We start from the raw sequence: 12,169 nt of genomic DNA, 5'->3' as shown, positions 1-12,169 counted from the left end.
CATCTTCTAAAAAGCATATGCACCGCATCAATAGGTTTTGTAGTGTAGTGGTCATCACGTTCGCCTAACACGCGAAAGGTCCTCGGTTCGAAACCGAGTAGAAACAGTGGTTGGATTCTGACAGAAAATTTAAACTGTTTGCCACACTAGGTGGTAGCAGCGCTCATTTCCATTATATGCTTTTTAATAAGCGTGCAACTAAAGATTTATGTCTGCAAACTGAGGACTTGTTTTTGTAGTGTAGTGGTTGTCACGTTTGCCTCACACGCGAAAGGTCCCCAGTTCGAAACTGGGCGGAAACTGTGAGTGTTTTTTGCAAAAATTTCGTATGCGATTTTCTGTTGAGCAGGTCAGTACACTTGCAGGGATGTTTGTGGTTTAATCTCTTTAGAAAAGGACAAAAATAAAACAAATGACCATTGAGGTTTCCTGTGAAGTAATATAAAATGTTCGGTCTGCCAACAAAATTAGCAGCTTTTTGCCATGTTAAAAACACTGGGCAGTCTATAGTTTCAGTCGCTTTTGAACAAGCGTACCCTAGAAGTGGTGGGACTGACGTCTAAATCAAGTTTCCGTAGTGTAGTGGTTATCACGTTTGCTTTACACGCGAAAGGTCCTCAGTTCAAAACTGGGCGGAAACAAGTGGAGGCATTTTAAATGTAATGCTCCAATTCGCTACAAAACCCTTGCTTTTGAGACAGGTGAAGGCCATCGTACCAAGGAGCTGTAGGCAGACTGCCATGCCGAATGACCTCTGTTCTGTTGTTTGTGGAATTCACAGACTATCACACTGCTTGCAGAGTAGATTATGGGAAGGAGCCATCTTCTAAAAAGCACATGCCATGATATCACGTTCGCTTTACACGCAAAGGTCTTCAGTTCAAAACTGGGCGGAAACAAGTGGAGGCATGTTAAATATAAATGCTGCAATTCGATACAAAACCCTTACATTTAAGACAGGTGAAGGCCATCGTACCCAGGAGCTGTAGGCAGACTGCCATGCCGAATGACCTCTGTTCTGTTGTTTGTGGAATTCACAGACTGTCACACTGCTTGCAGAGTAGATTATGGGAAGGAGCCATCTTCTAAAAAGCACATGTACCTCATCAATAGGTTTCTGTAGTGTAGTGTTCATCACGTTCGCCTAACACGCGAAAGGTCCTCAGTTCAAAATTGGGTGGAAACAAGTGGAGGCATGTTAAATATAAATGCTGCAATTCGCTACAAAACCCTTACTTTTAAGACAGGTGAAGGCCATCGTACCAAGGAGCTGTAGGCAGACTGCCATGCCGAATGACACTAGGTGGGTGCCGTCCAATTCAAGTTTCCGTAGTGTAGTGGTTATCACGTTTGCTTTACACGCAAAAGGTCCTCAGTTCAAAACTGGGCTTAAACAAGTGGATGCATTTTAAATATAAATGCTACAAAACCCTTACTTTTGAGACAGGTGAAGGCCATCGTACCAAGGAGCTGTAGGCAGACTGCCATGCAGAATGACCTCTGTTCTGTTGTTTGTGGAATTTACAGACTGTCACACTGCTTGCAGAGCAGATTATGGGAAGGAGCCATCTTCTAAAAAGCATATGCACCGCATCAATAGGTTTTGTAGTGTAGTGGTCATCACGTTCGCCTAACACGCGAAAGGTCCTCGGTTCGAAACCGAGTAGAAACAGTGGTTGGATTCTGACAGAAAATTTAAACTGTTTGCCACACTAGGTGGTAGCAGCGCTCATTTCCATTATATGCTTTTTAATAAGCGTGCAACTAAAGATTTATGTCTGCAAACTGAGGACTTGTTTTTGTAGTGTAGTGGTTGTCACGTTTGCCTCACACGCGAAAGGTCCCCAGTTCGAAACTGGGCGGAAACTGTGAGTGTTTTTTGCAAAAATTTCGTATGCGATTTTCTGTTGAGCAGGTCAGTACACTTGCAGGGATGTTTGTGGTTTAATCTCTTTAGAAAAGGACAAAAATAAAACAAATGACCATTGAGGTTTCCTGTGAAGTAATATAAAATGTTCGGTCTGCCAACAAAATTAGCAGCTTTTTGCCATGTTAAAAACACTGGGCAGTCTATAGTTTCAGTCGCTTTTGAACAAGCGTACGCTAGAAGAGGTGGGAATGAGATCAAAATCAAGTTTCCGTAGTGTAGTGGTTATCACGTTCGCTTTACACGCGAAAGGTCCTCAGTTCAAAATTGGGTGGAAACAAGTAGAGGCATGTTAAATATAAATGCTGCAATTCGCTACAAAACCCTTACTTTTAAGACAGGTGAAGGCCATCGTACCAAGGAGCTGTAGGCAGACTGCGATGCCGAATGACCTCTGTTCTGTTGTTTGTGGAATTCACAGACTGTCACACTGCTTGCAGAGTAGATTATGGGAAGGAGCCATCTTCTAAAAAGCACATGTGCCTCATCAATAGGTTTCTGTAGTGTAGTGTTCATCATGTTCGCCTAACATGCGAAAGGTCCTCTGTTCGAAACCAAGCAGAAACAGTGGTTGGATTCTGACAGAATATTTAAACTGTTTGCCACGCTAGGTGGTAGCAGCGCTCATTTCCTTTATATGCTTTTTAATAAGCGTGCACCTAAAGATTTATGTCTGCAACATGAAGACGTGTTTCCGTAGTGTAGTGGTTATCACGTTCGCCTCCCACGCGAAAAGTCCCCAGTTTGAAACTGGGCGGAAACTGGGCGGAAACTGTGGGTAATTTTTGCAAAAATTTCGTATGCGATTTTCTGTTGAGCAGGTCAGTACACTTGCAGGGATGTTTGTTGTTTAATCTCTTTAGAAAAGGACAAAAATAAAACAAATGACCATTGAGGTTTCCTGTACAGTAATATAAAATGTTCGGTCTGCCAACAAAATTAGCAGCTTTTTGCCATGTTAAAAACACTGGGCAGTCTATAGTTTCAGTCGCTTTTGAACAAGCGTACGCTAGAAGAGGTGGGAATGAGATCCAGACCAAGTTTCCGTAGTGTAGTGGTTATCACGTTCGCTTTACACGCGAAAGGTCCTCAGTTCAAAATTGGGTGTAAACAAGTGGAGGCATGTTAAATATAAATGCTGCAATTCGCTACAAAACCCTTACTTTTAAGACAGGTGAAGGCCATCGTACCAAGGAACTGTAGGCAGATTGCCATGCCGAATGACACTGGGTGCTTCGCAATATCCCTCCTCGTCTCCTCGTTCCTCTGTCCTCCATCCTATGACCCGGAAACCGATCGAGCGCAGCCATCTTGAAGGACATCTCAGTTCTCTAATTGCACCGCGAGGAGGCGAGGATCGAGGAGTGAGGAGGCTTCCAGAGGAGTCATGAGCGAGGATACACAGGTGTATCCTATGCGGAAGAGATTTATCGACTAAACGTGACGCGCGTATACATTCTCCTCCCCCTTCACATCGATCACAATCTGTTTTAATGTATACTTTACCTTTGCAGTTTATATAAACCACACATTACACATATTTCAACAGGGTATCTTGCTTTATTATCATTTATTATGAATTTCTTAAATAAACAAACTTCAACAACATAAGGGCAGATCCTTTGAGCGCTGCTGATGACGCTATGAAGTGACGCGCGAGTGATCAAGTATTCCAATGAATAAAAAAAGCTTTCATTCGATTCCTCCGTCCTCATTTTCTTTCCTTGCGTCCTTCCCTCAAAACCTACAGGGGGTGGAGCTGAGACGCTAGGAAAGGAAGCGAAGAAAGGAAACGAGGATGCACAAATAAGAAATGAGAAGCACCCACTAGGTGGGTGCCGAATGACCTCTGTTCTGTTGTTTGTGGAATTTACAGACTGTCACACTGCTTGCAGGGCAGATTATGGGAAGGAGCCATCTTCTAAAAAGCACATCCCTCTCAAAAATAGGTTTCTGTAGTGTAGTGGTCATCACATTCGCCTAACACGCGAAAGGTCCTCGGTTCGAAACCGAGCAGAAACAGTGGTTGGATTCTGACAGAAAATGTAAACTCTTTGGCACGCTAGGTGGGTGCAGCGCTTATTTCCTTTATATGCTTTTTAATAAGCGTGCACCTAAAGATTTATGTCTGCAACCTGAAGACGTGATTGTTATGTAGTGGTTATCACGTTCGCCTCACATGCGAAAAGTCCCCAGTTCGAAACTGGGCGGAAACTGTGGGTGATTTTTGCAAAAATTTCGTATGCGATTTTCTGTTGAGCAGGTCAGTGCACTTGCAGGGATGTTTGTTGTTTAATCTCTTTAGAAAAGGACAAAAATAAAACAAATGACCATTGAGGTTTCCTGTACAGTAATATAAAATGTTCGGTCTGCCAACGAAATTAGCAGCTTTTTGCCATGTTAAAAACACTGGGCAGTCTATAGTTTCAGTCGCTTTTGAACAAGCGTACGCTAGAAGAGGTAGGAATGAGATCCAAACCAAGTTTCCGTAGTGTAGTGGTTATCACGTTCGCTTTACACGCGAAAGGTCCTCAGTTCAAAACTGGGCGGAAACAAGTGGATGCATGTTAAATATAAATGCTGCAATTCGCTACAAAACCCTTACTTTTGAGACAGGTGAAGGCCATCGTACCAAGGAGCTGTAGGCAGACTGCAATGCCGAATGACCTCTGTTCTGTTGTTTGTGGAATTTACAGACTGTCACACTGCTTGCAGAGCAGATTATGGGAAGGAGCCATCTTCTAAAAAGCACATGCACATCATCAATAGGTTTCTGTAGTTTAGTGGTCATCACGTTCGCCTAACATGCGAAAGGTCCTCGGTTCGAAACCGAGCAGAAACAGTGGTTGGATTCTGACAGAAAATTTAAACTGTTTGCCACACTAGGAGGGTGCAGCGCTCATTTCCTTTATATGTTTTTTAATAAGCGTGCACCTAAAGATTTATGTCTGCAACTTGAAGACTTGTTTCCGTAGTGTAGTGGTTATCACGTTTGCCTCACACGCGAAAGGTCCCCAGTTCGAAACTGGGCGGAAACTGTGGGTGATTTTTGCAAAAATTTCGTATGCGATTTTCTGTTGAGCAGGTCAGTACACTTGCAGGGATGTTTGTGGTTTACTGTAATCTCTTAGAAAATGACAAAAATAAAACAAATGACCATTGAGGTTTCCTGTACAGTAATATAAAATGTTCGGTCTGCCAACAAAATTAGCAGCTTTTTGCCATGTTAAAAACACTGGGCAGTCTATAGTTTCAGTCGCTTTTGAACAAGCGTACCCTAGAAGCGGTGGGACTGACGTCCAAATCAAGTTTCGGAAGTGTAGTGGTTATCACGTTTGCTTTACACGCGAAAGGTCCTCAGTTCAAAACTGGGCGGAAACAAGTGGATGCATTTTAAATATAAATGCTGCAATTCGCTACAAAACCCTTACTTTTGAGACAGGTGAAGGCCATCGTACCAAGGAGCTGTAGGCAGACTGCCATGCCGAATGACACTAGGTGGGTGCCGAATGACCTCTGTTCTGTTGTTTGTGGAATTTACAGACTGTCACACTGCCTGCAGGGCAGATTATGGGAAGGAGCCATCTTCTAAAAAGCACATCCGTCTCAATAATAGGTTTCTGTAGTGTAGTGGTCATCACATTCGCCTAACACGCGAAAGGTCCTCGGTTCGAAACTGAGCAGAAACAGTGGTTGGATTCTGACAGAAAATGTAAACTCTTTGGCACGCTAGGTGGGTGCAGCGCTCATTTCCTTTATATGCTTTTTAATAAGCGTGCACCTAAAGATTTATGTCTGCAACCTGAAGACGTGTTTGTAGTGTAGTGGTTATCACGTTCGCCTCACACGCGAAAAGTCCCCAGTTCATAACTGGGCGGAAACTGTGGGTGATTTTTGCAAAAATTTCGTATGCGATTTTCTGTTGAGCAGGTCAGTACACTTGCAGGGATGTTTGTTGTTTAATCTCTTTAGAAAAGGACAAAAATAAAACAAATGACCATTGAGGTTTCCTGTACAGTAATATAAAATGTTCGGTCTGCCAACAAAATTAGCAGCTTTTTGCCATGTTAAAAACACTGGGCAGTCTATAGTTTCAGTCGCTTTTGAACAAGCGTACGCTAGAAGAGGTGGGAATGAGATCCAAACCAAGTTTCCGTAGTATAGTGGTTATCACGTTCGCTTTACACGCGAAAGGTCCTCAGTTCAAAATTGGGTGGAAACAAGTGGAGGCATGTTAAATATAAATGCTGCAATTCTCTACAAAACCCTTACTTTTAAGACAGGTGAAGGCCATCGTACCAAGGAGCTGTAGGCAGACTGCCATGCCGAATGACACTAGGTGGGTGCCGTCCAAATCAAGTTTCCGTAGTGTAGTGGTTATCACGTTTGCTTTACATGCAAAAGGTCCTCAGTTCAAAACTGGGCGGAAACAAGTGGATTCATTTTAAATATAAATGCTACAAAACCCTTACTTTTGAGACAGGTGAAGGCCATCGTACCAAGGAGCTGTAGGCAGACTGCCATGCCGAAAGACACTAGGTGGGTGCCGTCCAAATCAAGTTTCCGTAGTGTAGTGGTTATCACGTTCGCTTTACACGCGAAAGGTCCTCAGTTCAAAATTGGGTGGAAACAAGTGGAGGCATGTTAAATATAAATGCTGCAATTCGCTACAAAACCCTTACATTTAAGACAGGTGAAGGCCATCGTACCAAGGTGCTGTAGGCAGACTGCCATGCCGAATGACACTAGGTGGGTGCCGTCCAAATCAAGTTTCCGTAGTGTAGTGGTTATCACGTTTGCTTTACACGCAAAAGGTCCTCAGTTCAAAACTGGGCGGAAACAAGTGGATGCATTTTAAATATAAATGCTACAAAACCCTTACTTTTGAGACAGGTGAAGGCCATCGTACCAAGGAGCTGTAGGCAGACTGCCATGCCGAAAGACACTAGGTGGGTGCCGTCCAAATCAAGTTTCCGTAGTGTAGTGGTTATCACGTTCGCTTTACACGCGAAAGGTCCTCAGTTCAAAATTGGGTGGAAACAAGTGGAGGCATGTTAAATATAAATGCTGCAATTCGTTACAAAACCCTTACTTTTAAGACAGGTGAAGGCCATCATATCAAGGAGCTGTAGGCAGACTGCCATGCCGAATGACACTAGGTGGGTGCCGAATGACCTCTGTTCTGTTGTTTGTGGAATTTACAGACTTTCACACTGCTTGCAGGGCAGATTATGGGAAGGAGCCATCTTCTAAAAAGCACATCCCTCGCAACAATAGGTTTCTGTAGTGTAGTGGTCATCACATTCGCCTAACACGCGAAAGGTCCTCGGTTCGAAACCGAGCAGAAACAGTGGTTGGATTCTGACATAAAATGTAAACTCTTTGGCACGCTAGGTGGGTGCAGCGCTTATTTCCTTTATATGCTTTTTAATAAGCGTGCACCTAAAGATTTATGTCTGCAACCTGAAGTCGTGTTTGTTATGTAGTGGTTATCACGTTCGCCTCACACGCGAAAAGTCCCCAGTTCGAAACTGGGCGGAAACTGTGGGTGATTTTTGCAAATATTTCGTATGCGATTTTCTGTTGAGCAGGTCAGTACACTTGAAGGGATGTTTGTTGTTTAATCTCTTTAGAAAAGGACAAAAATAAAACAAATGAACATTGAGGTTTCCTGTACAGTAATATAAAATGTTCGGTCTGCCAACAAAATTAGCAGCTTTTTGCCATGTTAAAAACACTGGGCAGTCTATAGTTTCAGTCGCTTTTGAACAAGCGTACGCTAGAAGAGGTGGGAATGAGATCCAAACCAAGTTTCAGTAGTGTAGTGGTTATCACGTTCGCTTTACACGTGAAAGGTCCTCAGTTCAAAATTGGGTGGAAACAAGTGGAGGCATGTTAAATATAAATGCTGCAATTCGCTACAAAACCCTTACTTTTAAGACAGGTGAAGGCCATCGTACCAAGGAGCTGTAGGCAGACTGCCATGCCGAATGACACTAGGTGGGTACCGTCCAAATCAAGTTTCCGTAGTGTAGTGGTTATCACGTTTGCTTTACACGCAAAATGTCCTCAGTTCAAAACTGGGCGGAAACAAGTGGATGCATTTTAAATATAAATGCTACAAAACCCTTACTTTTGAGACAGGTGAAGGCCATCGTACCAAGGAGCTGTAGGCAGACTGCCATGCCGAATGACCTCTGTTCTGTTGTTTGTGGAATTCACAGACTGTCACACTGCTTGCGGAGCAGATTATGGGAAGGAGCCATCTTCTAAAAAGCACATGCCATGATATCACGTTCGCTTTACACGCAAAGGTCTTCAGTTCAAAACTGGGTGGAAACAAGTGGAGGCATGTTAAATATAAATGCTGCAATTCGATACAAAACCCTTACTTTTGAGACAGGTGAAGGCCATCGTACCAAGGAGCTGTAGGCAGACTGCCATGCCGAATGACCTCTGTTCTGTTGTTTGTGGAATTTACAGACTGTCACACTAGTAGTTATAACCATTCGGCTTATGTCAAACTGATTTATGACCCTATGATTGACAGGTGGGCGGGGCTAACCTTTGACCTTCCGGAGGGTGTTCCGGAGGTCCTCTGATGTAGGGATTAACCTTTGACCTTCCGGAGGGGTTGTTCCGGAGGTCGCTTAATTTAGGGATTAACCTTTGACCTATCGATCGATCAAGTTGACAGTTGTCTTTACCCTATTGACCTTTGTATGATATATGAAGTTGCCAGTTGTCTTTGCCAGTTGTCTTTGCCCCATTGATTTTGACCTATTGACCCCGGGGGGAAATAACTTCTTGGTGTGGGAAATCCCCTCCGTGTCGGGGTGAGAAAATAATTTTTCTAATGTCGCATATAGATTAGAATAGATTAGAATTACAAAAGTAAAATCATCTTACCGTTTCACTATGGTGAAGAATTGATTTAAAGTTGACAGTCTCCGCACTGTGTGTGTGTGCGTCTGTCTGTGAGTGTATGCGTGTCATCCGATATCCTGGCATTCCTGAGCACGCTATATAAATGGGGATAGTGAGAAAAGGTTTTTCTAATACTCTCACACTAAAGTTGAAAAGCATGCTGCTCCTTTAAAAGTATATGAATGAAATATTTATAAAATTTACATTTAGTCATTTACAATTGTCACACTAACTAAAGTTGAACACATTGATCTTTTAAAAAGTATATAAATGATTATAAAAAATCTTTTCAAAACAAAAATAAATATCTTACTAAAAATCTACTGAAGCAGTCATTTCAGATTAAATAAGTTTAAAGTTTTTAAACACTCTGTGTTTTGACACTCTGTGATTCAGAGTGGTGGAGGAATGTGTGTGTGTGTGTGTGTGTGTGTGTGTGTGTGTGTGTGTGTGTGTGTGTGTGTGTGTGTGTGTGTGTGTATGTGTGTGTGCGTGTGCGTGTGTGTGTGTGTGTGTGTGTGTGTATGTGTGTGTGCGTGTGTGTTTCATGACACCCTCCCTCCCCTCAGTCTCTCAAACACCAGCGCATGACAGCAATGGTCTCCGCGCTAAGTGTGTGCGTCTGTCTGTGAGTGAGACACCACCCTATTCCTGCACCCCCTGCTGGGGGGTGAAAGTGAGAAAATATCTCCCAGTAACTAAAGTTGAACAACATTGTTCATTTAAAAGTATATAAATAAAATGCTTGCATCATTCATTGTAAATAAATAATATTCCAATTATAGCAGTCCAAAAATAAAAATCATCTTCCATTTAGACTGTTGAAGAAGCTATACAGTATGAACGGATGATCAGAAATAAAATCATAACGTATTTCATGCAGTTTACGAACCGATGACAAAAATAAAAATCAGCTTACCGTTTCAGAGTACTGAAGAATTGGATTAAAGTTGACACTCAAAGCGCTAAGTGTGTGTGTGCTTGCAACACTGGGAGATGTATCCATGGACCGTCTTTAGCACCTGTTGTTTTCACGATTCATACTAATTTATGGTCGCGAGCATATCCTGAAAAACAACAACTGTATAGAAAAGACTCAAAGGAGCCGGTACCGCTGTACGTGCCACTTCACCCTACCGATACGCTTTCCAATTAAAAAAAATCGTATCTCAAGAGAGGAGTGTCTCTTTTGTGACAGTTTTGACCTTCTATCCGTGAAATACGGCGACAAATGTTGGATAGATCTCTGAGAACGACCTCTCTGTGAACTCGCCTGTACCATTCATAGAACACGCGCGCCATCTAGCGGACACACATAGTTATATCTTTCCCATACATTTTCACTGCATCTCAGAATGTATATATATATATATATAGATGACGGCTCGAACCCTGGCAAACCATATCTTGTCCAAACTTCAAGACTGCACAGCTCAACTCATCAACATGCAAAACAGTGAGTATTTTCTCTTTGTAATTCTTTTATGCTATGGTGTTTTAAAGATTGTTTTTTCACATAGGGTGTGAAACAATAGATGTGAATTTTTAAATATGTAAAATTATATTAATAAAGTATGATTTTTAAAAATATCTGGGTACAGATATTAAGTATCAGTAATATAAAATGTTCGGTCTGCCAACAAAATTAGCAGCTTTTTGCCATGTTAAAAACACTGGGCAGTCTATAGTTTCAGTCGCTTTTGAACAAGCGTACGCTAGAAGAGGTTGGAATGAGATCCAAACCAAGTTTCCGTAGTGTAGTGGTTATCACGTTTGCTTTACACGTGAAAGGTCCTCAGTACAAAATTGGGTGGAAACAAGTGGAGGCATGTTAAATATAAATGCTGCAATTCGTTACAAAACCCTTACTTTTAAGACAGGTGAAGGCCATCGTATCAAGGAGCTGTAGGCAGACTGCCATGCCGAATGACACTAGGTGGGTGCCGAATGACCTCTGTTCTGTTGTTTGTGGAATTTACAGACTTTCACACTGCTTGCAGGGCAGATTATGGGAAGGAGCCATCTTCTAAAAAGCACATCCCTCTCAACAATAGGTTTCTGTAGTGTAGTGGTCAACACATTCGCCTAACACGCGAAAGGTCCTCGGTTCGAAACCGAGCAGAAACAGTGGTTGGATTCTGACATAAAATGTAAACTCTTTGGCACGCGAGGTGGGTGCAGCGCTTATTTCCTTTATATGCTTTTTAATAAGCGTGCACCTAAAGATTTATGTCTGCAACCTGAAGACGTGTTTGTTATGTAGTGGTTATCACGTTCGCCTCACACGCGAAAAGTCCCCAGTTCGAAACTGGGCGGAAACTGTGGGTGATTTTTGCAAATATTTCGTAAGCGATTTTCTGTTGAGCAGGTCAGTACACTTGAAGGGATGTTTGTTGTTTAATCTCTTTAGAAAAGGACAAAAATAAAACAAATGAACATTGAGGTTTCCTGTACAGTAATATAAAATGTTCGGTCTGCCAACAAAATTAGCAGCTTTTTGCCATGTTAAAAACACTGGGCAGTCTATAGTTTCAGTCGCTTTTAACAAGCGTACGCTAGAAGAGGTGGGAATGAGATCCAAACCAAGTTTCCGTAGTGTAGTGGTTATCACGTTCGCTTTACACGCGAAAGGTCCTCAGTTCAAAATTGGGTGGAAACAAGTGGAGGCATGTTAAATATAAATGCTGCAATTCGCTACAAAACCCTTACTTTTAAGACAGGTGAAGGCCATCGTACCAAGGAGCTGTAGGCAGACTGCCATGCCGAATGACACTAGGTGGGTACCGTCCAAATCAAGTTTCCGTAGTGTAGTGGTTATCGCGTTTGCTTTACACGCAAAATGTCCTCAGTTCAAAACTGGGCGGAAACAAGTGGATGCATTTTAAATATAAATGCTACAAAACCCTTACTTTTGAGACAGGTGAAGGCCATCGTACCAAGGAGCTGTAGGCAGACTGCGATGCCGAATGACCTCTGTTCTGTTGTTTGTGGAATTCACAGACTGTCACACTGCTTGCAGAGCAGATTATGGGAAGGAGCCATCTTCTAAAAAGCACATGCCATGATATCACGTTTGCTTTACACGCAAAGGTCTTCAGTTCAAAACTGGGTGGAAACAAGTGGAGGCATGTTAAATATAAATGCTGCAATTCGATACAAAACCCTTACTTTTGAGACAGGTGAAGGCCATCGTACCAAGGAGCTGTAGGCAGACTGCCATGCCGAATGACCTCTGTTCTGTTGTTTGTGGAATTTACAGACTGTCACACTAGTAGTTATAACCATTCGGCTTATGTCAAACTGATTTATGACCCT

At 42.5% G+C, this 12,169-nt stretch overlaps 17 non-coding genes across 17 annotated transcripts; all 17 read left to right on the top strand.

Annotated features, from left to right (window-relative positions):
• The first annotated feature begins 568 nt into the window (after positions 1–568).
• Positions 569–641, top strand: trnav-uac (transfer RNA valine (anticodon UAC)). The gene has a single exon. It is a non-coding gene; the product is annotated as a tRNA-Val (tRNA).
• Positions 642–2,134: 1,493 nt separating this feature from the next.
• On the top strand, positions 2,135–2,207 carry trnav-uac (transfer RNA valine (anticodon UAC)). The gene has a single exon. It is a non-coding gene; the product is annotated as a tRNA-Val (tRNA).
• A 410-nt stretch (positions 2,208–2,617) lies between these two features.
• Positions 2,618–2,690, top strand: trnag-ccc (transfer RNA glycine (anticodon CCC)). Its single transcript has one exon. It is a non-coding gene; the product is annotated as a tRNA-Gly (tRNA).
• A 1,186-nt stretch (positions 2,691–3,876) lies between these two features.
• On the top strand, positions 3,877–3,949 carry trnav-aac (transfer RNA valine (anticodon AAC)). The gene has a single exon. It is a non-coding gene; the product is annotated as a tRNA-Val (tRNA).
• A 460-nt stretch (positions 3,950–4,409) lies between these two features.
• Positions 4,410–4,482, top strand: trnav-uac (transfer RNA valine (anticodon UAC)). The gene has a single exon. It is a non-coding gene; the product is annotated as a tRNA-Val (tRNA).
• Positions 4,483–4,696: 214 nt separating this feature from the next.
• On the top strand, positions 4,697–4,769 carry trnav-aac (transfer RNA valine (anticodon AAC)). The gene has a single exon. It is a non-coding gene; the product is annotated as a tRNA-Val (tRNA).
• A 123-nt stretch (positions 4,770–4,892) lies between these two features.
• trnav-cac (transfer RNA valine (anticodon CAC)) lies at positions 4,893–4,965 on the top strand. The gene has a single exon. It is a non-coding gene; the product is annotated as a tRNA-Val (tRNA).
• Positions 4,966–5,543: 578 nt separating this feature from the next.
• trnav-aac (transfer RNA valine (anticodon AAC)) lies at positions 5,544–5,616 on the top strand. The gene has a single exon. It is a non-coding gene; the product is annotated as a tRNA-Val (tRNA).
• A 670-nt stretch (positions 5,617–6,286) lies between these two features.
• On the top strand, positions 6,287–6,359 carry trnav-uac (transfer RNA valine (anticodon UAC)). Its single transcript has one exon. It is a non-coding gene; the product is annotated as a tRNA-Val (tRNA).
• Positions 6,360–6,486: 127 nt separating this feature from the next.
• On the top strand, positions 6,487–6,559 carry trnav-uac (transfer RNA valine (anticodon UAC)). The gene has a single exon. It is a non-coding gene; the product is annotated as a tRNA-Val (tRNA).
• A 137-nt stretch (positions 6,560–6,696) lies between these two features.
• trnav-uac (transfer RNA valine (anticodon UAC)) lies at positions 6,697–6,769 on the top strand. The gene has a single exon. It is a non-coding gene; the product is annotated as a tRNA-Val (tRNA).
• A 127-nt stretch (positions 6,770–6,896) lies between these two features.
• trnav-uac (transfer RNA valine (anticodon UAC)) lies at positions 6,897–6,969 on the top strand. The gene has a single exon. It is a non-coding gene; the product is annotated as a tRNA-Val (tRNA).
• Positions 6,970–7,204: 235 nt separating this feature from the next.
• trnav-aac (transfer RNA valine (anticodon AAC)) lies at positions 7,205–7,277 on the top strand. The gene has a single exon. It is a non-coding gene; the product is annotated as a tRNA-Val (tRNA).
• Positions 7,278–7,947: 670 nt separating this feature from the next.
• On the top strand, positions 7,948–8,020 carry trnav-uac (transfer RNA valine (anticodon UAC)). Its single transcript has one exon. It is a non-coding gene; the product is annotated as a tRNA-Val (tRNA).
• Positions 8,021–10,908: 2,888 nt separating this feature from the next.
• trnav-aac (transfer RNA valine (anticodon AAC)) lies at positions 10,909–10,981 on the top strand. The gene has a single exon. It is a non-coding gene; the product is annotated as a tRNA-Val (tRNA).
• A 459-nt stretch (positions 10,982–11,440) lies between these two features.
• On the top strand, positions 11,441–11,513 carry trnav-uac (transfer RNA valine (anticodon UAC)). The gene has a single exon. It is a non-coding gene; the product is annotated as a tRNA-Val (tRNA).
• Positions 11,514–11,650: 137 nt separating this feature from the next.
• trnav-uac (transfer RNA valine (anticodon UAC)) lies at positions 11,651–11,723 on the top strand. The gene has a single exon. It is a non-coding gene; the product is annotated as a tRNA-Val (tRNA).
• The last annotated feature ends 446 nt before the right edge of the window (positions 11,724–12,169 follow it).

This window comes from Siphateles boraxobius, unplaced genomic scaffold (genome assembly GCF_051911475.1).
Source record: "Siphateles boraxobius isolate OS27281-9 unplaced genomic scaffold, OSU_SipBor_1 51, whole genome shotgun sequence".
NCBI classification, from domain to species: Eukaryota; Metazoa; Chordata; class Actinopteri; order Cypriniformes; family Leuciscidae; genus Siphateles; species Siphateles boraxobius.
This window is presented reverse-complemented; position numbering and strand designations above follow the sequence as displayed.